The sequence below is a fragment of the Ursus arctos genome, unplaced genomic scaffold (genome assembly GCF_023065955.2).
Source record: "Ursus arctos isolate Adak ecotype North America unplaced genomic scaffold, UrsArc2.0 scaffold_5, whole genome shotgun sequence".
Lineage (NCBI taxonomy): Eukaryota > Metazoa > Chordata > Mammalia > Carnivora > Ursidae > Ursus > Ursus arctos.
Genome location: NW_026623067.1, coordinates 88,111,636 through 88,136,230, shown reverse-complemented (window position 1 = coordinate 88,136,230; position 24,595 = coordinate 88,111,636). Strand labels below are relative to the sequence as shown.

Here is a 24,595-nt window from a genome sequence, read left to right as displayed (position 1 = left end):
GAGACCCTGTGTGCCAGAAATAGTTCAGCCTGAAATAGTCACCATATGACCTTCTATAAGGTTTGTTGACCCCTTTTTTAAACGATTAAGACTGATTTTTCTCTGGTAGTCACAATTACTTTATAGTAAATGCCCATATGCTTAGAGCCTTTGGAACTCTATCCAGCTCCCTACCATGGCTGGGTATGGTAGTGCCTGTTTCCAGTGTGAAAGCAGTCCTCAGCTTTATCAACTACCCCTCTCTCCCTATAGTCCACTCTAGTGACCATCCAACAAACCTATTATTGTTTTTATCTTTATTTCTTGCATTTTGTTTGTCTCTATTCTCAAAGTTTAGGAGTATTTCCATTTAGAAGAGAGTATAGCTACATTCTGGTTGAATTTCTCCACTTCTTCTCCCTGCTTCGCAGGTTTGCGTCATGCGGCTTCCTTCCCACCTCACCTGCTACACCAGCCACACTAGCCTCTTCTCTTAACCCCTTCACTCATACTGCTCACAACTAAAGCTCCTAGTCTTGGCAACTGGTCTCACCAAGAGTGGAATCAGGATAGGAGAGGTGGAAAAGCCAACACCTCAAAACAGTGGCTCTTTATCTACGGTTCCAGGGCTCACTCTGCCCATGCCCTGAAGGAACGGACTGTGTCTTTCCTGTTCACATCTCAGGGCCAAGCCCCTAGAACAATGTCTCATAAACAGAAGGTGTCCATGAATATTCACGGAAGGATGGGAAAACTGCACAGGGAAGCAGAGGCTGGCGTGAGAGAGAAGCGTGAGGAATGAGTGCTGAGCCTTCACTGCAGCTGCTCCTCTGACCTCATGGTCAGTGGTCAGTATGGAAAATGACTACACCAGGGGGACACGGACTGCTGAAGGCATCCCAGAAGGTACCAGTGAAGCAAAAATTAGGGCATGACTTTCTGGGAAGAATGGCTTTAAGGTCAATCTTGGGAATACTCGTAGTTTCCAACTCTAGATAGATATATATGAATAAAGGTACCAGCTAATTAGATCAGAATCACATAGATTACCCTTAATTTCAGGTAAATAAGCACCATTTATTCCTAATTTGTCTGATAATGTTCCCAGTCTTCTGGTGTTTGGTAATTGTTTATGTAGCTAACCATTTATTTGTAATTATTAATTCAAAATAAGCCTATCAGTACATATTTGATACCACATATTCTACCACAGATGGGGCAATCTTAAAAAAAAAATGGAGAGCACACCATTCCCACTCCTGTTCTGAAGGAAAGCCCCTCGAAAGACAGAGATTTTCAGAAGGACAACATAACATGGTAAGTACTAATCAGGGCAAGGAAGGAACGTTATTAGAGAGCAGAGAAAGGAATCATTATAGTCTCCTGCAAAGGAGGCATCCATGACGACTTCAGCAAAAGGAGCTATTCGTTGAAGTCTGAAGTTGAAATCTGCAGCCAGTAAAGGTGTGACGTGCATGTCAGACAGATGTGGATAAGGTGAGACAAAGCACATTTTGCAAATGGCAAATAATCTGAGTGCCTAGAATACAGAAAGCATACTGCACAGTATTAAGAGGCGAGATAGAGAAGATGGCTTGTGCCAGATTAGTAAAGATTTAGTTGGCATGTGCACTGGAAGTCATCAGAGAAACTTTAAGGAAAAGAGCATTGTGCGTTCCCAGATAATTCAGCTCTATGACCTGGGAAAATCCTATGATTTCTGTTTCTACGAACAGGCTTAACGTCCTCACCTGTAGGGCACCACAACAGTGCCTCTCTTTTGTGTTACTGTGAGGACTAAATGAGTTAATATATGCAGAGTATTTAAACAGTGCAGACTTATATTAAGTATTTTAGAAAATATATCTCTTATTACTGTTTCCAAGAGTGACCTTCTCACTTGTGACCCATTGTTAAGACATATTTGGAAGATCTACCATTTCTTTACTGCTAGGTCACCCTGCACGTGCACTAACAAAATATATGCTCTGTCTTGAGTACTGTTCCCGTCAAGATCCAGTGCCAAAGTAAGAGCCGTGTTGGCCGAAAATACATCAGGGTGCCGAGAGCCCAGAGTGTGAGATGACAAATGATGGGCAGAACCAGCTATTAATCACTCATGCCAAACAAAAGAGAAGGCTGTCTACAAGTTCCTGCAAGGTGATCCTTTACTCCATTACCTAAACCAACATTATTTTATGCTGTTTTGCTTCCTTCAGGATTTCCTTCTGGAACATTTTTTTAAAGCAATCTTGCTCGTCAGATTTGTTGTAATTTTTTAAAAAGCCTTCTCCTCTGACGTTTTTCATCATGAAGCTATCCCTGAACATCCTGAGAGCTGAAGTTCTAGAGATTGCCAGCAGAGAAAATGGATTTCCTTTATTATAGGAAACCTGACCTTTATTTCCCCCCCATATTATATTGGTATTTGATGTGGTTTTCCATTTTGGAAAGCACCAATATGGCAAAAAGAAACTATCAGTGTCTGATATGCTAAACGCCCGTTCTGGGATTTGAGTGCCCAGAGGCTAACCTGGAAATCGCTATCTTTGTTTACCCACTGCAACAACCTCAAATGAGAAATTATCTCCTCCTATTGCTCATCTAGGTTATAGTCCAGAGAGTGGTCCCCTAAAATGACAAAGACTCAAAATAATTCTATTTTGGCCCAGAACACTGATATTGGCCCACATCAATACTCCACGGTGCTCCCCTTCCTACTCCCCTCTGCTCTGCACAAGGCTGACCAAAATACCAAAGCGCCACCTATTTGTCTTTCCAAGGCCCCCAGTATCCCTTAGTCTAGACTTCACTGCTTAAGTGATTTATTCTTAAATTAAGAAGCGAAATAATGTCATTGACTGGATTCTTTACCTGATAATGTTAATATGGACTGGACTCTGATCCACTTTTATGTAAGAGAAGCTTCAGAATCAGTAACAGACACAGGAGAGAGTGAAATTAGCTGTGTATGCACACGTGACACACACGGATACAGAGTGCATTTCTAAATACAGCCTCCAACTTTTTACTTATGTGCCACAGGTGAAATGGATTAGCCACAGGACTGTTTTGCTTGTTCACGCAATCACTTATTCATTTATTTATTTACTAAATTAATGCCCGAGGAAAGCTACTCTATCGCGGATGCTTTCTTCTCCGCATTCTCATAGCTCTTTGTAAGTCACTTATGACACTGTCCGAACAGATAGCCCCTCAATATCTCTAATCTTAAGGAAAAGATGCGCTGGGAGTGTTTTGTGATGCTAAGATGAAAGTGCAACTATTTTTACTGCAACATTATTTATAGTAAAAATGTAGCAACAACCTAAATATTTAGCAGTGGAAAAACGGTTAAATAAACGAGGGCACATGTGTACAATCAAGTGCCAGAACGTCAGCTCAGCGTTCATGTGAAATGTTTAACGATGGCAAAATCCTGGTCATATGTTAGTAGAAAAAAAGATATAAAAAAACTTTGTTCTCATTCCTAATAGAATTCAAATTATAATTAAATATTCATGAATAAAATGTCTGCCATGTTAATGGTGATCATTTCGGAATTAGAAAATTAAGAATTTTCTTCTTTATATATAATAAGCCTCCTTTATATATAATAAGCATATATACCTTTTACAATCACAAAACAAAACTACAGAGGGTTGCTTCTCGTGTATGCGTGTGTTTTCACGGTTATGTGTACCATACTATGTTGCCTCTGTAAGGGAATCAAAAGAAAAATAAAATAATAGGCTGATTCTCCTGGAACTTGCAACATAATGGGGGATACTAAAGAGACAAAAATGATTTTTAAAAATAGCAATACAAAAGAGGATGAAAGCTGAAACTGATAAACATAGAGTGCTACCACTGAAAGAATTAAGAAATGTGGCTTTAGTGGGTGTCAGGAGCAGGAAGTGTCGCGTGGAGGCAGACACTGATGGAGGTGAATGGGGGGAAGAAATGGAGAGACTAGGGAATGCATCAAAGCACGGCGTCAGTCCCTGTTTTGCCTTTCTTAGGAATCTTTATTAGACGAGAATTTATATTACATAGTCAGGGTTCCGTTAGAAAAAGAGAAGCCAGAGAAAGAAAAAAAGGAAAAGAGAAGCCATTTCATGTATTTTAAACAGAAAAGGATATAATTCAGGAACTTAGGCGTTATGAACCATAGAAAGGCCTGGACAAAGTCAGAAGCCCATGTCTAGAGGTTAAGAACCTACAGAAAACCAATAACACTTCAGAGTTCCTCCACACATCTGTGGCAGGTAAACAGCACAGGAAAACAGAGGTCATTATAAAACTCATCTCTGTAAAGCCCTAGTCTACTATGAAAGTAAGGATAAAATAGCTTCTGCCTTTCTTTCCAAATCTCGTATAAGTGTGTCTACGAGGCAAAAGGTCAACCTATCCAAAACACTAAAGACAAAGTAGTCTAGAAAATGTACTTCTCAGGCTTATAGCCTTTGCCACATAGGATAAGGCAGAAAAGAGCATAAGAATGAATGCTGGGTGTCTAACACCCCTCCCACATATTTACCACACAGAGTTACAAAGAAAGCCCTGAAAACCAGGGTAAAGAGTTTATCCTTAAAAAACCAACCAACCAACCAACCAAACCAAACTAAACCAAACCAAACCAAAACAGGTTCCTTAAGCAGACGGAAAAAATACTGTTGCAAAAGTAAGTTTGTTAAGAAAAACTATCTTACTATGGCAAGTGTATTCTGGGTTGCTTCACCATCACAGAGTAAGAACCTCCAAGAACCAAAAGGAAATCAGAAGTGGAGTCAAAGTTATATGGGGTCAAGTTAAGGGCCATGTGCCCAAATCTCACTATGGGTCTGGAGCTGGTTTATACACACCATGTAGCCACTCTAACCCTTTCAACAGGTCAGTTTGCTTGAACAATAAATTCGGTATGAAAAGCAGGAAATCCAACTGTTTTTTTTTTTTTTTTTAAGATTTTTATTTATTTATTTGACAGAGAGAAACAGCCAGCGAGAGAGGGAACACAAGCAGGGGGAGTGGGAGAGTAAGAAGGAGGCTCCCAGCGGAGGAGCCCGATGTGGGGCTTGATCCCAGAACACCAGGATCACACCCTGAGCCAAAGGCAGATGCTTAACAACTGAGCTACCCAGGCGCCCCCCCAACTGGTTTTTAAAGTGTTGCTCTGGTTGCAACACACAGACCCAACTTGGAGCTTCTACAGTCAACTCTGATCAAATGAGAACTGTCACAGTCATGTGCACTAGTCCTCCATGGTGATGTTTGCACTCAAATACTATTTTCATATCATTGCCTATCTGATTTTCAACATTTCTGCCTGCATGGTTTAGGAAAATTATATTTTAGATCTTTAATGCATTATGAATAGAATGATTTTAATATAAATTCCCACTTGCTGAAAGATAATTTCTGTTTATAACAAATTCCAAGTGGCAAACTCCCCCCCCCAAAATTTGAAAACAATAAACTCTTCTCACTTGCGGGTAGGAGCGGGGCTGAGGTCATTGTTTACAAGGGAGAAAGTCATGACGAATTTTGAACAACTTACCCTACTTTCCTACTATCCTGTCTTTATGACCTACTGGTCTGCAAATTCTCTGCATGCAGATGCTGTGCTTTATGTTTCCCAATGCTACTGACCTCAGACACTTGCCTACAGCTCTTGTTTAATGAATAAATCTATTCTAATAGCCTCCATATCACTGCTGCTACATCACAAGTCTGCATGGAGACCTGAAATGATGGAAGCTTCTTAGCCTAGAATTTCATTGTGTTGGAAGCTCAGCAGCAGCAGCACTAAAGAAGGAGGAGATGGATGAAGAAGAGGAGGAGGAAGAGAGCAAGCAAGAAAGGAAGGACGGTGGAAGGGAAGGAGGTATGATATAGAACTTCTACCAAGGGACTGAACAATAGCTTACCCAAAGGAATTAATGGTAAGAGCTGGACAAAACATGCAGTAGGGCAAAATGGAAACATATATGGTCTTGACAAGACCCCATCACAAAAGATGTGTGTTTAATATGCCCGTACTTAGAAAGCAAGCCTGAGACTATAGAAAATTTGTAGGTAGACTCCTAAAGTATGTTTGTGAAGATGTTCTGAACCATGACAAATGTCTTGAATGGAGGCAAATAGAAAATTCTATATAAAAAATCATGATGAATGGATAGTGGTGTCTGTGATCTGTAATTTCCTAAATTGATTGATTTTTTTGGTAAGAGAGTTCATATTATTGCCAATATATATGTCTTATGATCTTCTCTACTCGGCTCAGCTACCAGGAACTATGATCAAAGTAAGCACTTTTGCTACTTTTGGAGAAATCCTTTCAAGTCAATTTTCCTCGGATCAGCTTTCAACATAAATTTTGTCCCTTGTGGAGAAATTCAGTACAATGTATGCAGGCCCATAAAATAGGAAAGCCTATTTTCATCAAGGAAGTGGGGCTCTGCATATTTATGCACAATGCCCCATGTAAATCAGAAAACCACAAAACTAAAGGCATTAAAAACTCCAGGTCTTTCTACAGAATACTGTGGTTGGTGCATTTTTATGCGAGAAAAAGTTAAAGATGAGACTCAAATTCTTCTGTGTGGCGGCAATGCTTTGCCTTAATAAAGATCTGCGGCCAGAAAGAACTGCCATCAATTCACAACATATTTTTCTTTCCAAAATTACATTTCTCTTATAAATATCCAATGAGCCCTGAATCACTTTACCAGTGACCTTCTTTCTGGTTAAATGTTCTCATCTGCATCCTGGAGGAAAAACTGAAATGTGTGATCTTTTGATGAGCCATGCAGATGACACCTGTGATTGAGAACTGAGGGTTTTGAGAGACTTTCTAAACAGGGAACAGGGTTTCCATGTCCAGAATCCTATAAAATACCTATCTGTGCACTCTGTCACTTTGTTCCTTTTTGGTTACCTCCACAGGCTCGAAAGAATTTTCGTGGTAATAGTATAATTAAACAGCAGGCTTTAGGTTTAAATGTACCAGGAGGGGTTTTTATCCCCCCTTTCTGTGACCCTCTCCTCCCAAACTTTTCCACCCCATGGGCAGCAGCTTTGCAGAGCTCACCTTTCCTGTCCACTTGGTTTGTATTTTTATCTGATTGGGAATGGTATACCCGCAGAGGTTTTGCTTTTTATCCTCTCCTATATTTCAAAGCTTGTTTCTCCCTCAGTCCTGACACTGGCAATCCTTTGTGGTTTTTCTTGGACTTCAAAGGCTTAATGGTCCAGGACAGAACTTGAATCTTTGGAGATATATTCCAGCCACCTCTAACACCAGCTTCAGAGAAGTTCAGGGAGCAGCCACTCAGAAGAGCAAAAGTGGTGCCCATGGTTAAATGCTCCAGGGAGGTTTTTGTCTTTAAAATCAAGTGAATATATTAAAAGATTGCTTTAAAACCCGCAGCACTCGCCCAGATAGCTTAGGGAGGCTTCTGGATTCACTGCAGGTATGAAGATGAAACAGTCTCAAAGTTAGTTAACTCTCTTCCTGAATGTTTGGTGGCGCCTTTCCCAGGGAAGGGAGTACGGAAGAGCATGACTGGAGGAGGAGAATTCTTGCACGAGACCAGTGCTATGGAAGTGGGGTAACAGTAAACGCCTGGTTGCCTCACAGGAGCACAGACAATAATTCAGTGACTGCAGTTAAGCAGATATGATTTAAAGAGGCATTCTATTATGTTCATCAAGGCTCCTCTTTGATAATTTTTTGAAACTTCAAATGAATTAAGCTACTATTTCAACTCCTTGGAGATTAATATTTTGCTCGTTTCTTTGTCATGAATTATCTCTTAGGGGAAGGCCTGACATGAGGGATAGGGAGGGAGGGAGGGAGGGAGGGAGACAGAGGAAACAAAGCTAACATTTATATGTTATCGATGAACCCAAAACCCTTCTTACAAATATTAACTTTTTTAATTTTCAACAACCCTGTGCACAGGATTATTATAACTTCCATTTTACAGATGAGGAATTGGAGGCACAGAAAGGTCAGTAACTTGGTCAAGAATGCACAGCTAGTCAGTGACAAAGCAGGGTTTCCAACCCAGGAAATGTGACCTCGGAGCCTAAGCACTTCAGCAGCTGGACTTCCGACAGCAACACTTGGGCTCTATTTTTAAGGCCTGCTGAGACTAAACACACAGACACACAGACACACACACACACAGGCCTCCCAAACATCAGTTGCTTAACACTCATGTTGTGCCCAATGCATGATGCTGGACAAGCTCTGCTCCCTGTGCTCACTGGGGGACTCAGGCTGTTGGAGGCTTCATCTCAACACAAGCTGCCATAAAAACCACCGCAGTGGGAGGGGAAGGCGGGGAGTCACACCACAGCTCTTAAAGTTACATGTATCACTCTCACACACACTGTATTTGCACCTTTTTGGAACCCACCCAGGTCTCATCTCACCAGTTTCCCTCTATATCTTTCTGCCCTTCAAGTGGGAAATGATTTTTAAATCTCTAAGGGAAGATCCATATTTCCTAAACTTTGGGTTCTCTAGTGCATGATTATTTATTGAGAATATTTTTGTCCATGTTACCTTGAAGCCCAAGGATTTTTGAACATATGCTCCAGAAAGAGACTTAAAATCAATGGGCTCTCTGCTCTGCATTTCTTCCCTGTGGCAATGTGTATAGGCTATTATCTGCTTGAAAGGGAAGACAAACAGAAGTTAACATTTCAAAAAATATTAATCTATCATACTACTACTAAATGATGATAAAATCTGAAAGTTCAGATGTTAGTGCAAAAATTTCTTTACTTTTTCAGTCACATCACCTTTCAGTCATTAAATTCAATCTCAGTTGGGAATTAATTCATCTCTGCTTCTTCCTAGTCTTTCTCCCTCTCCAGTCTCCACGTGCACTTTCTGCTCCCCACGTTCCACTAACATCACAGCCTGGATCCAAGCTCTTAACATTCAGTTCTGAAGGCCAAGGGCAGACCTTTCATATGCATCATTGATGGAGTATTTAGCAACTTCAGAGGGAAATTTTCTGTGGCAAAAACAACCGTGTGCCATATTAATAGTGATGGTCTTTTGCAGAGTGTTCTTCCACTGTTGTATCAGCAGGATTTCTTTCCCTTTCTTCCTATAACCAGGAGACCAGTCCCAGGAGGGATGAGGGAACGCTAAACCTCCATCCTAACATTGTTGTGTAATGCACTTGGCACGTCCTGGGTACATGACGAACTGTCTCCCAGACCCACGTTGGTCTCATCCCTCTAACACTAGCACCTTTCTGACCCAATCAGTAACTGAAACGTGGGCCCCGTTTAATTCTAATATCTAGTAGTATGGCCTAAGTCAGTACTTTTAAATATGCCTAGGTCAGCAGTTTTTAAATATGAGGATTCCTTTCAAAATAAAAATAGAGTTGAACAAGGATATACAGATGGAAAATAAGCATATGAAAAGATGTTCTACACGTCATATGTCTTCAGGGAAATGCAAACTGAAACGACGAGCTACAACTACATACCTATTAAAATGGCCAAACCATTTGACAACACCAAATGCTGGTGAGGATGTAGGGTAACTGGAACTCTCATTCCCTGTTGATGGGAATGGTACAGTCACTTTGGAAGAGAGTTTGGTAGTTTCCTACAAAACTAAATATACTCTTACCATAAGATCCAGCAATCGCACTCCTTGGTACTTTTCCAAAGAAATGAAAATTTATGTCCACACAAAAACCTGCACACAGATGTTTATAGCAGCTTTCTTCATAATTGCCTAAACCTGGAAGCACGTAAGATGTCCTTCAGTAGGTGGGTGAATAATAAACTGTGTTGCATCCACACAGTGGAATATTATTCAGTGCTAGAAAGAAATGAACTATCAAGCCATGAAAGGACATGGAAGAAGCTTCCATGCTCATTACTGGGTGAAAGAAGCCAATATGGAAAGGATTCGTGATTTACATCACGTTCGAATGCAGATCTTTGCACGCAGCAGCTCTCCATCTGGAGATCTATGAACTAAAAAATGCAGGAGATCTGACCTCTACACACTCGAAGTACAAAGAATACAGTTTTTATAAGGAATTGACAACGTTCCAACACCCAGAGTCCAATTCATTCAAAGTCCAGAATGTTTTTCTTGTCATCAAACCAAAATAAGCAAGCAGAGCTCCATAAAAGTCTACGGGATGCTCTTATACCACCTTTTTTTTTTTTAACATCCAAATTCCTCCTGGCTATACTGTTCACTAGGTGACTCGGTAGTACTGAGTCCATCTGATAACGCCTGGCCACTTCTACCAGAAGGGCAGTGGGCTAGAAACCAGAGCTAATACTACCAGCCACCACTTGCTCTGAGGGCCCAGTACAGACCGCTCCTTGGAAGGCTACTAACAATCACGAGAGCAGGTTTAGAGGAGGCTCTCGGTACTAAGTTAGGGAGGAAAAATAAAAACTTCAAAAATTGACGTGGATCCTAAATTTCTGGAGAGTAGTTGTGTTTATAAAGACTTTGTTAGACTTCTAACACTCTGCTTTAACACATTTTTTTAAGAGGAAAGAAAGGATTTAGCACAGTAGCTCCATGGTACAGCTGTTATGTTTAACAGAGGTGCTGTTGTTTGATGTTACTTGTGGGTTTATTGATCCTTTTCAGTTACCGTGGTAGCTCTCTGTAAGAATTTTAGAGTTATTTCCGAGTTACCCACTGAAGCCTTATTCATCCTTTGCTCTTTTTTTTTTATTGCTTCCAAACACAATATATTTTCTAGCAATGAGAATGGCATTCTGTTGGAAAAGAGAACAAAAGTGAGAACTAATTTATACTCAATAATTATTGGAAAGCAATTATTAACAGAGTCAATCATTTCTGTTAAATTTTCTGCGTCTCAACCTGAAATTTATTCTCTTGCAAAACTGAAATCCGGGAGAGTTTTCCTGAAACTAGCACCATAATACTGCAATGGAGAGAAAACAAATCACTCTTCAGTGGCAGTCCTTTATTCTGTTAAGCATATTTTAGGCTGGAACAGAGTGTGTCTCTCATGTTCTAGAATTGCTAGAGCTCTGCTAATGAGAATGGAACATTCTAGAGTTATACAAAGAGTTGATGGTCTTAGAACAGGGATAATTAAAATAATAGTGAAAAAACAACACAAAATGAAACAAAACCAACTTCTGGACTTTAAAAAAAAATCAAGTCTAATCAACAAAAATAAATCTCAAAAACATGTTGAGTAAAAAATAAGTTACACAGAAAACTATATACCTTGTGATATAATTTAATTTTCAAATATGTAGCTATGTGTTATTTATGAATACATGCACACCGAAATATATATACACTGCTTCAGTGTGGTGGTTATCTCTGAAAGGGCAGCAGAGTGGTTCTGCAAAGCATTAAGAAATGGATTCAATTTTATCTATAACATTTTATTTGGTGGATATAATGGATGCCTGCAATATTATTCCCTATACTTTTTTATATGCTTTATATAGTTCATAAGTTAAAAAATTTACAAAGATTCAGAGAGTACTTTCCAAATAATATGCCAACCCTGTATTTCAGGAGATGCAATGAATGCAGACGAGCATAAAACGTAAAAGAAAAGTTCACAAAAAGTAACCAAAGAAGAGAGTGGGTGGGAGAAGGATATGAATTAAGGGAAAATGAATTCTATTAGCCTGACCCTCTATAGGTTTCATCAATTCCTAAGAGTTTTCGCCTACGCTCAACCAAAAACCAGAGCACCAAATGAGAGTAAATGCACAATTATTTATTTCATTACTCATTCTGGATTGCCTTTCCCTTAATCAGTATTTAAGTTCATCTAATTTACTTGCCTGGCAGGGTGATCCGGACCTTCCAACCCTGACGCATCACCTCTTCAGCTGTTTTATCCTTGTTGGACTGTTCTTGCTACCATTTTCAATATATGATTAGCACTGAGATTAAAGGTATCAAAAGGTGATGAGTTACCTGAATTTTAGATATATTCCTTTCTGTCCTATTAGTACAGCAATAACACTAGATCTTCATTGGGATACAAGAATAAAGTTAACTAAACTTTAGGTGAATTTCCCCAACTAGTATGGTAATTCCTTTCTTTGCTGGTTCAGTAGTGCAAGAAGCCCAAAATGTCCAAGTGGAAGCGACAGCTTCAAGCTCAATGCATCTGTTACTATATCCCTTGGTGAAAGCATCACTTCACCAGTCCTGAGAATGAGGACCTTTGATCTAGTACACTCTAAGATTGCATCGATGATAAACACGATTTCACAAGTGGATCCCTCGAGGAGATAGTGAGAGCGCCCACCCTACTTCCACACAGTCCCAAATCCAGGTGGTTTAGCTACTGAGTACATAGCATGAAACGGTGGTCATTAGTTCACTGTATAAACTGCAGCTTCGTGAGCAGATCCTGTACCCTGTGAAGAATGATACTCTAGCTTGTATCTTAACTGAACTTTTGATAAGCCCTTCCATCATCCTACTAGGCAAGTTTGTCCACATGATGTGGATAAGGCAGTAGCAGCGGATCACATGGGTGGTCCTGCCCCAGAGTCATGCCTTCTTCATGAGAAAGCTTCCTGTGGTAAGTCAGGCATTAAAGCCCTTAAAGGACAGTGTTGGCAGAGGCACTACAAGTTATAAAAGTCAATCCACAGCTGAGTTATGGGATAATGGCTGATAGTTCCAGGGCTGAAATGTATCTGGTATAATTAACCTGCCCCTAAATGGTTATCTGGTTTCTCTTAGGGATGATATCAAATCAAGGAGTTGGTCTCAGTCGATGTGGGCTAGCAGGAGGGCAGCCAGAAATCCTCAGCGTTAGTGACAGGCAGCCTCTACGCCCACCGTGATCCCTACTCTGTTCGCAGGCCCATTGTGTAAGTGGGGGATAAACAAGGAGAAAGACTGGCTAGCAGCTGCAAAATGAGTCACCCTACACAGCTGACAGGTAGTGACCCTGTGAGGTAGATGGTGGTAGGATATGAGACATAAAAATTCTCAATTTCTGTGCCCATTATCATCAGTTTACCCATATGTCTTTTCCTCAAACTTCTTCATTTCTGGTCTTCTATTCTTGTTCTTTCAACATCCCTAAATGACCAAACAACTGACCATGTATGTCCACACCTTGGATCAATTCCTCACTCACACAGCACGAGCATTCAAGCGCATGCTTGCAGTTCTGCCCGCTGGGGAAATGTCCCTTCATAACTGTCTTTCTTGACCACGTCTGAGAAGGCTGTAATGTAGTGGTGACTCACTCTTGCCTAGCAGTAACACACTGAGCTCTGTCGGTTGTTGAAGGGAACTTCACAGAAACCATACATGTTTTTGAGAGTGGTGACAGGAATCTGAACCACCCGTTCATATGATTTACTTGTGCCTCCTGAAACTGCGCGAACGTTTCTATCATAAAAGGATTCCTGATGCACCTGCCTGGCATTATCACCTTAGAAGATCTGTTAACACCTGATTGTGATGGGCTCCTCTGGTGGCATATCCACATAAGGTTCCTTCGTCAGACTTTGAATCCCTACGAGGGCACGGTAGCACACCACAAGCTGCTTTTCAAACAGTAAGTCATAGTCTTCCCCGCAACACTGCACTTTCCCCAGAATCTTAGAGGCCTGCGTCGTGACTCTCCTATGGGGGCTTTCCAGACACTGTGCAGAGCACCCAGACGCCCCTGTAGCACCACTGAACCTGCTGGGCCATATAACCCACCCCAGAGACAGGCTCCTAGAAGAAGAGATTGAACAGGGATCCGTTTTCATGTGGTGTACTGGGGAATGCTCTCAGGAAAAGGGGGGGTGATAGAAGATATGTTTAAGTCTTAACCCCCCAGGGCCTCAGAATGTGACCTTATTTGAAAATAGGATCTTTACAAATGTAGTCAAGTTAAGATGAGATCTTTAGGGGAAGCTCTAATCCAATATGACCTGTGTCCTTATGAAACAGGGAAACTAGGACAGAGAGGCCCACATGGAGAATGCCCTGTGAAGACGGCAGAGATCAGGGGACACATCTCCAAGTCAAGGGACACCAATGACTGCCAGCGAGCCAAAAGAAACTAAGAGAGGGACATGGATCAGATTCTTCCTTAGAGCCCTCAGAAAAATCAACTCTTTCAACCCTCACCTCAGACTTCCAGCCTCCAGATCTGTGAGACAACAATTTTCTGTTGTTTAAGCCACCCAGTTTGAAGTGCTTTTTTTCTACCACAGCCCTGGCAGACTGATGCGGAGCACGAGGGAAATTCGGGGTGTGGTAATTATGTTCCTTATTTTGTTAGTATGGTGAGCGAGTGAGTTCAGAACTCATAGAACTCCATACTTAAAGTGGCTCATTTTGTTGGATATAAATGATTCTTCAATAAAGTTGATTTTAAGAAGTAAAAGTAATGGATTACTCATTATTATTTCAAAGTTATGGCTGCTGCTAGTCATTTTTTGCTGTTCATGCTTATAGACTACTTCATGCCGGTTATTAATTACCTGATTATTAATTGAAAATTAGCCCTGATTACCATAAGAATGTAGGAAAGTACTACATAGTGGGTACAAGGAGGGGTTTGTCTGGAACTCAGTGATTCACTGGGTGCCTGCCGATACTTCCAAGTAAATTGGCAACTGCAGACAAAGCAGGTGCAAGAATAATCCAGGCTGTCTGGATCCTGAGCCATGTACAGGTATCACATTTTTTAAAATTAAATATTAATGAAAAGAAAAAAAAAGAATAACTCTCTATACTCCTCTCCACTCCATACACATAGCCTTCAAATACACAGAAATCCTGGGTAACTATATTTTAATTTTAAAAAATCTCCAGGAGACCGACTTCTGTTCATGAAGTTTGAAGTCAGATTTGGGGAAGGGGATGAGAAGGCTAAGACAGAGGAGAGAGTGGATAAGATATTCCTTAATTAAAGGCTAGGTTTTAATATATATGCAGAGTCAGCTGTAGTGCCGTCTTGGTGTAAGAGAAAACCCAAGCAGGCCTTCTTCTTACAAAACTCTGAAAACAGGGATAACACTCCCCTGTCCCTGAACCTGGTCCTACTCTGTTTTCTGCCACTCACGCACACTAGCAATGGTGAAATTATTCTTTATAAATTTTGGTACTTTGGAATTTCTGGAAAAAAAAAAGTACTGGTGGAAGAGTGAGTCTAAATTCTAGTGGGGGAACTGATGTTTAATTTGGAACTTAATGAGTTTGAGGAGTGTCTGGGACATCTGAATGTCCCCAATAGCTAACAAGCTTCCCTGGAGAAACCCGAAAAGTATAACCTAAAGATACAGAGTGGGAGGCAATAAGGGAAAGGCTGGAGTCCAATGGAACCACGAAAAGAAACTGTGTGAAACAAGGACAGTGGGCAGCAGTCAGAAGCCGGGGGTTCACTAACACTTGAACACGAGGAAGAGCATCAATGGGCACAGACAGGGAGGCCGACTGGAAGAAGGTGCTGTTACCAGCCCCAAGCACAGAGTAGGCAAGCGTGCACAGGGAAGCCTGGAAGCTGCACAGGGAACACGCTCACAGGAACTGGCAATGAGATGACAGCTAATAACCTCCAAGAGCAGTTGCCAGAGTGTGGAAGGTTGAAAGCCAATCACAGCAAACTGAGGAATGAATGGTAAATGATGGAATATCACACAGTTAATAGTATAAGAAGAAAAGGGCAAGAAGAGAGTAAGAGACATTTACAGGAGACAAGAGTTGAGAAGCTATTTTAGATGGGAGACAGAGTGTCAAGGCAGGGCAATTTGAAAATGGGAGACACCTGAGTTTCTTAAAACATGAGGGGAAAAGAGTCAGCACAGAAGATAAATTAATGAGGTGGGAGAGAGAAATGTTAGTAAATGGAACCATACCTGTCTGGCTGAGGAAGGAGATGGACTTAAGGGAATAGATGGGATAAGAAGAAAGACCCCCTATTTTCAAGAAGTGTAGGAAAATCCGTCACAGGGATGTAAATACAGATAAGCCTCCTGGTAGAGAAAAAAATTATCTGAAAGACAGCATATATGGAGTCCTTGAAGTAATAAACGTGATTTAAAAGATATCAACCCCAACAGAATGCTTTGCAAGACGAAAGTCCTTTTTTTTTTAGATGAAAGTCATATTATCTCAGTCACACTAAATCCAGTACATTTAGAGATTGTTTGTATATAAAAACATATTCACAGAATCAGCCTCATGGGTAAAATTAACTGTCACTAAAGTCTGCATAGGAATGCAAAACACAATTTTCTTAGTGTATCTTAGATAGAAAATAGAACGGGATCATGATGAGTCATGCAGCCTATATCTTACAAGATCGCTCTTACAGAGCACCATCATTTCTCTGGTTAAATATGAGGTTAGACACGGAGGTGCTCTGTCTACACCACTGCGGAAGCGCTGTAGGTGCACGTCAGACGGGGGTTGGAAGGAAGCCCTATTCTTCTTCACTTCTGTTTCCTGTTGTATGGATCACAGCAAAAAGATGCCAGCTACAAACAGCCTCTGCCTCAGAAGTGGATTCTCCTTTAACCTGGAAATCCTACTGAATTTCTCCTTTCTCTTTAGGTCAAATACCTAGCTACATCCCAAGCTTTAGACTTTCCCTCTAATCCCTCCTACAAACTGCCCACATCTGGCTAAGTATCTATGTCCATTAATGCAGAAGACATACACAGTAAACTACATGCAATAAAGGGCAATAAAAACAAAAACAAAAACAGGTTACAATGGTCGTTTCTCTGTACTGGCAAATAGCATTTGTACTTAGCCGACACACACGTTCCCCCACCCTCCCTTCACCTAGCGTGTGACTGTTCGACACACCGCATCAGTAAATAGGCAGTTTACTGACCTGATTACAATTTTGAGCCCATCAATTATACTGTTCTTCCCTTCACTCAGATGGATTTTGTAAGATGGGAAAAGTGTTAGCGGCTAATGTAAAGGAAATGTGCTGGCAGGTTAACTATTTTGTTCTTCGGTGAAACTCCCGCTCCTGTTGTTATGATGGTCTGCAGAACAATCACCAATTAAGCTGGGGACTTGGGGAGGTTTTCCTAACTTAATAAGAATGATAGATACATTGCTGTTCAAGCCACACACTTAGTCCCAGCCAGCGTGCCTGGGGTTTTCTAGAGCACAATTTCATACCACTTTCTGTACCTCCACACACCCGAAGTGGGAGTTAATTCATACTGGACACAGCAACAGCTCCCTACAACTCACTATTTTAAAGTAATCAGGGATGAAGCAAATCTCCTGTCCACGAGTTAACGCCTTATTGCCCTGCCTGCCATGGAGTGCTGTGTGTCTGAGATATGCACCCTGACCAGACGGGATTATGTGAACAGACATTTTCTAGAAATGATGACTTACGAGTGCCTGCCTCATTCCCCTTTGCCTGGTAATACCCTCACAAAGGCCATTTAGAAAGGATTCGCCAGCTTCCAAGATACGGAATTTGAGTTCTAAAGTGTCCAAAGATCAGTGAATGCCATTTTTTTTCTCCTCTGGAGCATTTCTAATCACAATTTGGTTACTGCAGCCTAGATGCTGACTGAGATAACCCATCTGGAACTCTAAAAATAGAATCTTCTGAGCTACTTCTCTGTCTTCTGAGCTTCCCAAAGGAAAGCTCTCCAATGATGTGCTGCTCATTATCACCAGAATCTTCACAAATGGGATGATTCTTTTTTTTTTTTTTTTTTAAATCTTGGAAGATGCCAGATTGACAGTGCTTACAACTGGGGTCTTTGATTTGGGATTACACCCATGGTAACAGAGAGGCTAAAGTGGCAGTGAGTCGGCCAGCCTCTGCCTTCCACAAGTCATTGAAAAGCAGGTTTCTGAATCCGAGCTGAGAACAGTGATGTCCACATTCATTATCTGGCCACCTTCCTACAGGCCAAACAGACTTTCCAACTGAGATAATTAGGGCAGAACCAACATCTCCGCCTCCTGGACAGCCATGCCTCTGAAGGTTTAACCAAAAACTAGAAAAAGTCATGAGTTTTATAGTGCTTCCTACACATCGCCATTTTAAAAACTGGGCCATTTTATTTTACTATAGGCCAATTATTTATGGGTTATTTATTTCAGAAATAAGATATGGGGGCATCACAAGAGGAAGAAGACCTTGTTTCCCTCCCTGTCCTCTCAAATTAGGTCTCAGTTTCACCAATCGTGAAATACACGAGTGTCATATTTACATCCACTGTTCAAGGAGCATTCTTCCCACTACTCACAGGAACTAGAAAACCCTTAATTACACAGTATGTTCCAAACAGGAATGGCACAAAACAGAATTTCTAAGAGAAAGAGGGAATGTTCTATCAGAGTTTCTGTTCAGGTGGCTCATTATTTTTCAGGGATGGTTTTAAGAATAGCCTTGCTACTAACAGCATTAAGATGAGAGGGAATATCAACTTCTACCAGAATATCAACTTCTACAGTACTCTTGAAACATTAATTTTACTCTTGAGAAAATTAAGAAATGTCCTCACTTCAAGCAAGTTCAAAAAAGATATATTCTTCTACTGACAGAAATGCAACCTCTCAGAGCATGAGAATGTTTCCAATACAACTTCTTATCCCAGGGTATTAAGGCTGTACCTTTATACAGTGCTTGACATGCTGACCTGTGTCTTCATGCACCTTGGGTAGGGCACTTTCTTCCGTCTCTTCCTCATTCTACTAGTTTAAAAACAAAAAGAAAGCAAACAAAAACAATGCTTCCCTCACCCACTTGATTGGTGATTAAATTTTCCTTCATAGGTTGTCAACATTTCCCAATTAAAAGGATACCTTAATCCAACACCTTTGCAAGGTAGGTATCAAGACCTTACCTAAGAATTCGTTTTAATAAGCTAGGGGCCGTATAGGACAAGCGTAATTGTTTAGGGGGCCTATGTATAGGACAAGCGTAATTGTTTAGGGGGCCTATGTATAGGACAAGCGTAATTGTTTACAGGGCCGTACAGGACAAGCGTAATTGTTTAGGGGGCCGTATAGGACAAGCGTTAATTGTTTTGGAAGGACAGATGCCATAATAAGGGGAAAATGAGAAATAAACAGGAACTTAAGGGATATTTAAGATAGTTGGGTATCCCCACAAGGAACCCAGGACCAGCTTTACCTCTGAGACTGACTTGTTTGAGGAGTACTCAGAGCCTAGGTATCACAGTCAGACAGACTTTGGTCCAAATCCCATCTTGGTTGTACTTACTGATCTATGAAACTTAGGGTGAATCATCTAAAGTCTCTAGACCTCCTTTCCTCCTCTATAGAATGCATACCAGCTACCTGGCCTTTACTGGAGATTTCAGTACATGATACCACTATAGATACATGACTGTGTCAGAGCCCCACAGGAGGGACCCAGAGGGACACTCAGGTAAGAGACACTGACAGTGAATGATGATATCAACTACTCATTAGAAAATAGCATAGAAAACAAAAGAATTATACATACATAGATTTTTCCTAAAATACCTTACAAACTTTTTGAACAGTTATTAAAACTTGAAATCGGTTGAAATGCTCTCTTCTTTCAAACAGTCATTATGGCTAGGAGGACGTTTAGCCCAGGCAGGCCCACGCAGAGGTAAGCAACAGGTTGTTTTGCTCCTGGATAGCATGATCAAGATGGTCTTCATGACCCCCTCAGCTTGACTATATTTTAGACAGGCTTATTCCCGAGTCCAGGTCCGTGACCTCCCTTTTCTGAGAGAGTATATTTCAGAAAACTTGTCACTGTAAATTCTTTCTCTGCCCCTTTGAAATGTATGTAAATCTCTCAGCCTCCTGCCAGTTTTACAACTTAGGAAATGTTTTTGTCAAAGACCTAGGAATCATTTTTGAAATGTAAACACTGGAGAAGATAGCACCCCTATGTCCCAGTACCTGTGGAGGATAAGGTCTAACTTCCATGGTGCTGATTAGGAAACACAGGTAGGTAAGAAGGGGGAATGAAACATGAGAGACTATGGACTCTGAGAAACAAACTGAGGGCTACAGAGGGGAGGGGGGTGGGGGAATGGGATAGACCGGTGATGGGTAGTAAGGAGGGCACGTATTGCATGGTGCACTGGGTGTTATACACAACTAATGAATCATCGAGCCTTACATCGAAAACCGGGGATGTACTGTATGGTGACTAACATAATATAATAAAAAATCATTATTAAAAAGGAAACACAGGTAGGTTAATCCCAGAAAAAAAGCATCTGCAAATTTCGGAATGACTAAATGTGCTCAACACCTCCATTGACCAACCTCCTCTCTTAACATCCTCTAGTACTTTTCCACGAGCTCACCCTCAGGGTTTAAAACCCTCCGCCTTTTGTTTCCATGAAGCTAAGTATCCAGACTTGTTCTGGGCTCTCTGCCCTATTGCTGGCAATAGTACTGAAATAAAATCAACTTCTGTCTGCTCATCTTGTCCGGTGCCATTTTTTTTCTTTAACAAGCTCCACTCTCATTTTAGAGCCTCTCTCTTGGCCATGAGTGCCTCTGTCAACATCCAGTTTAGTGCAGTTTCCAAAACCTCTAAGAGGTTATGACTTGCAGGAGGATGAAGCTTTCAATAAAGGGGAGATTCAGGGAAGTCCATCGACAGTTGGAGTTCTTTAAAATCTACTATAGAATGTCTATGCCCAAATAGCTTCCTCTGGTAAGCTCACCTCCTGTTCACCTCTCAGGGGTAAATTGGTGTAGCGAAATGTAGCAGGAAGAGCCTCAAATGTGTTCACACCTCCTACATGCTCTGCCGTTTGCAATGTGAATTTGCCACTTTCCTATCAAGAAATGCAGTCTTTTTCTTAAACTCTTGAAATCTGAGCTTGGTCTTATGTCTTTCTTTAGTTAATGGGACATTAGCCAACATGCCAGAAGCAGAAATTTCAAGTGTATACATGTGGGCCTGCCCTTGCTTGCTTCTGGGACCCCTACTGCCTCCAAATAATGAGGAACTACATGGAGAGATTCCAGCCCTCACGGGTTTCCTAGCTGAGTTTCCAAACATGAGAATGCAGCCATCCTACCCCAGCTGATCCATCACAGCCCAGAACATTTAGGCAGTCTACAGAATCATGATAAATGATAATTTTTTTAATTTTAAGCATCTGAGTTGCCATTTTGTTTTAAATATAGCAAAAGCTGATACCATCGGGATGTTACATTTACTGAGAAAGTATGAATGAATTCCCAACCCAGAGAAATGAGAAACTAGCTGGAGAAGGAGGGGTATCCAAGAAAACATTCTTTCATCATCATGAGTCTCAAACCAGAAATGTTAGCTAGAATTTAAAAGAAGTTTTTTAAGGTAATTCAGAATCTCATAGAAAATCAATCTGTCTGTAGGACTAAAAATATCTCAGCTTTGAACACTTCCTTCATTCTTATTAGACTTGAAAGCATGCCCATTGATCTAGCAAGAGCAATTTGCTAATAATTAGGCTGGCAAGGCAGGCTCAGGTTTGTTACCACAACAGTGGGTGAGGGGCCCCTTTAGTTCACAGAAGCCTCTGCCCTAACAAGACAGAAGAGATGAAGAAGTAGCAACCGAAAATGCCTCTGTTCTCAAAAGTTCAGGTGAGATTAAACTCCATCACAGAAAAATAGTTTCCCAGCAAAAGCCACCCCATTCTGTACTTGAGGCCTTCCACATGAAGGAACAGTCTTTAAGTCAGGGTCCCTTCCCAAGAGATCCCACGATAAATACTCCTATTCCTTTCATGTGGCACTTACTTCTTTTTCTTCTTCCTTTTTCTTGGTCTTCCAGGAGTATGAGTGATATGCACTGGTCCACCTCTGCTATTAGACTTGAAGTTCCTTGAGGGCAGGGTCTGGGTTTAATTCATGCTTTTAGCTCCTACAGAACAAGACACAGAGAAGATGCTCAATATTTTTTTACATAAATGAATGGAAGAGGGCAGGTTCTTTATAATACAGGGACCATCCTGATGACTATAGGGAGCTTGGCAAGAAATGGCCCCCTTCTTTGCATAAAATAAAGTTTACATTATAAAAACCTACATCATTTATGAGAATGTGTCATTTTTTTCATAAAAGTGCCTGATATTCCACCAGAAATCATGATACTTGACACATCTGTAATATGTTTTCCTTTGAGTGAATTCCAGACATAATTTGCTACTTGCGTCTCTTTTTGTCTGGGAGACCAGAAGTTCTGAACGGGGGACAGACTTCAGGAAGTGCCAAGACAAAATTCTCTTCCTGAGATGGCACATAACCAAACAAGCTGTATCTTGACATATATATATTTTTTGGAAACTCTAACTAAAAATGGTATTGTTTTGTTTTCAAGTGGTTATTATGGTGAGATTAGTTTTACTGTTTCAGTTGTTCATAACCCAAAAAGAAAAAAAAAACCTATCCCTTCCCTTATAAAATATTTATTATTTTATATTTTAAAAGAAAGAACCAAATCAATTCTGTTTTGAAAGGCACATTAAAAATGTAAGCACAAAGTACAGGGCACATTTCACAGAAGATTGGAACTGCTAACAGTTTTTTGTTTTTGTTTTTTTTCCCCATCTACCAGAAGAAATCAAATGAAGTCAGTTTGCCTCTGGGGTTTTAACATCATTACAATTCATCTTAATAATGAAGTTAAAATTAACTGAAAGAACACAAAATGGAAAAAAAAAAAAAACAACCCTCACATCACTAACATGGGTTTATTCATGAGGAAATGGATAAAAGTAATATCCTTTGGGCAGAGTTAAGGAAAAAAATCAAAATAAGCAGGTACCCCATGATAGAAGCAGCAGCTCAAACAGTCATTTTTTGTTTATGGAAGAGCAAACTAATGCATGACACACATACTTCATACCCATATATAAACATACGTTTGGACACATGTATATACACAATAAAAAATAAATTCAGCCACCCAGAGATCTTTAAAATTATATTCAAAAATATTACAAACAAGACGCTCTACTTACCATAGAGCTGTTTCTGAATCACACAACTAAGCAGGAACTGAACTCTGGTTCATGTAAGCTCCCTACATTATCTCGGTGGAATCTTTCTGTTAAAAAATGAAAAGACAACAGAAAGGTCAAAAGGGTCATCTCCACTCCACAGGGACCTCAGAATGTCTCCATGAGCACTCTTGCTTTGACTTTCATCCTACCCCTCTGAGAAAAAGAACAAAACAGGCATCATGCTCCTGGGAAATGGACAGGAGTTTTTTTTTTAACCAATTAAACCCTTTCCAGAAAACGAAAGCTGTCATATTGGAAATACAATGACGGTAACACTAATGAGTGGTAGAGCCAAGTTGCATGCTAGAAGATGCTGTGTTGGCTTGGCTGTCACGTGGGAACACTGCTCACTCATTTACAATCTTCTATGGTATAGTTTAGAATTCAATCATTTTTCTTCAAACCAGTAAATTAGCTTGGTTTGGACTAGAAAAAAGAAAGTGTACATTTCCAGAGAGGGTATGCAAAACTCCAAATTACAGGACTGAAAATATTTTTTTGTGTGGAGTTTTATTTTGTTTTGAGAGTATGAGAGATTATCAACTTAGTATCTTAAATTTTCTTCAGGTTTTTTTTTTTTTTTTTTTTTTTTGAGAAACCAAACATAAAGAGCAATGTGAATTAGGACACAGAGGAAGCCCAAATTTTCATGGAGCTTTTATCTTTTCAAGGAAACAATTCCAAAAGGTTGAGGATGAAGTCAAGATTATCCATTTGCAAATGCTGGGATCTTTTCCCCCCTGCCAATAACCATCACTTCTAATTAATCAGTTTCCACCCTTTCATTCTGATTCCTTTCAATATTTAACTTTTTTATATTATACGAGGTGCAAAATGATAATAAAGTATCAAAAACTCACACTAGCATATTATCTATGTTCCACGATTTTACCACTGGTGAGCTGGTCATATGGCTAATTCTAAGTATAGCTCAGGAAACGCTCAAAGTTACACGCTACCTGTAACTGGGTAATATATACACAGAAATCTTGCCCATGAAACATATATTTACATAATAAAACTAGAGATGACTTAGGTAGAGAAATTAACATGATGGGGGGGCTGATAGCTAAGTCAAGATTTTAAATGATTTAATAATACCTTTCCACTGAAAACAAAGAATCATAGAATTATGTGAGCAGTATAAAATACGGTATAGGGTGGAAAGCTATGGAATCACAGAGTTCTAATATGCATACATAATAGCTTATATGTCACCACCAAGTGAAAAATAAAAAAGGTGCTTCGTATCACACAACTGATAACTTTGTGAAACACAATATATTCATTATATTTACAGCTAAGAGGCAGTTTGGCATAGCGGTTAGGTGCACAGGCCCTGAATCCATACTACTTGGATTCAGACGCCAAGTCTTTGCTTGCTAGCTGTGTGAACTTGTACAAGGACCGAGAAGTAATGAACTGATAGCAGGCACATTAATAATAATGGAGTTGTTGATAGTATGAAGCATACCAGTTCCTATAAAGCACTTAGCCCAGACCCTGTGACCTTGTAAGTATATCTTTTATTCATTGAACAAACATGAAAGAAGCACATACTATGTTCCAGGTACTGTACTAAGTACTAAGGATT

The 24,595-nt window shown here is 40.3% G+C and overlaps 1 long non-coding RNA gene across 1 annotated transcript in view; it reads right to left on the bottom strand.

Moving 5' to 3' along the window:
- Window positions 1-21,736: 21,736 nt before the first annotated feature.
- Window positions 21,737-24,595, bottom strand: part of LOC130542725 (uncharacterized) — a 32,659-nt gene continuing 29,800 nt past the window's right edge. The window contains exons 2-3 of the long non-coding RNA XR_008957463.1: window positions 22,960-23,045; window positions 21,737-21,860 (exon numbers count right to left, since the gene is read on the bottom strand). This is a non-coding gene — a long non-coding RNA (uncharacterized LOC130542725). The remainder of the gene's footprint in view (window positions 21,861-22,959; window positions 23,046-24,595) is intronic.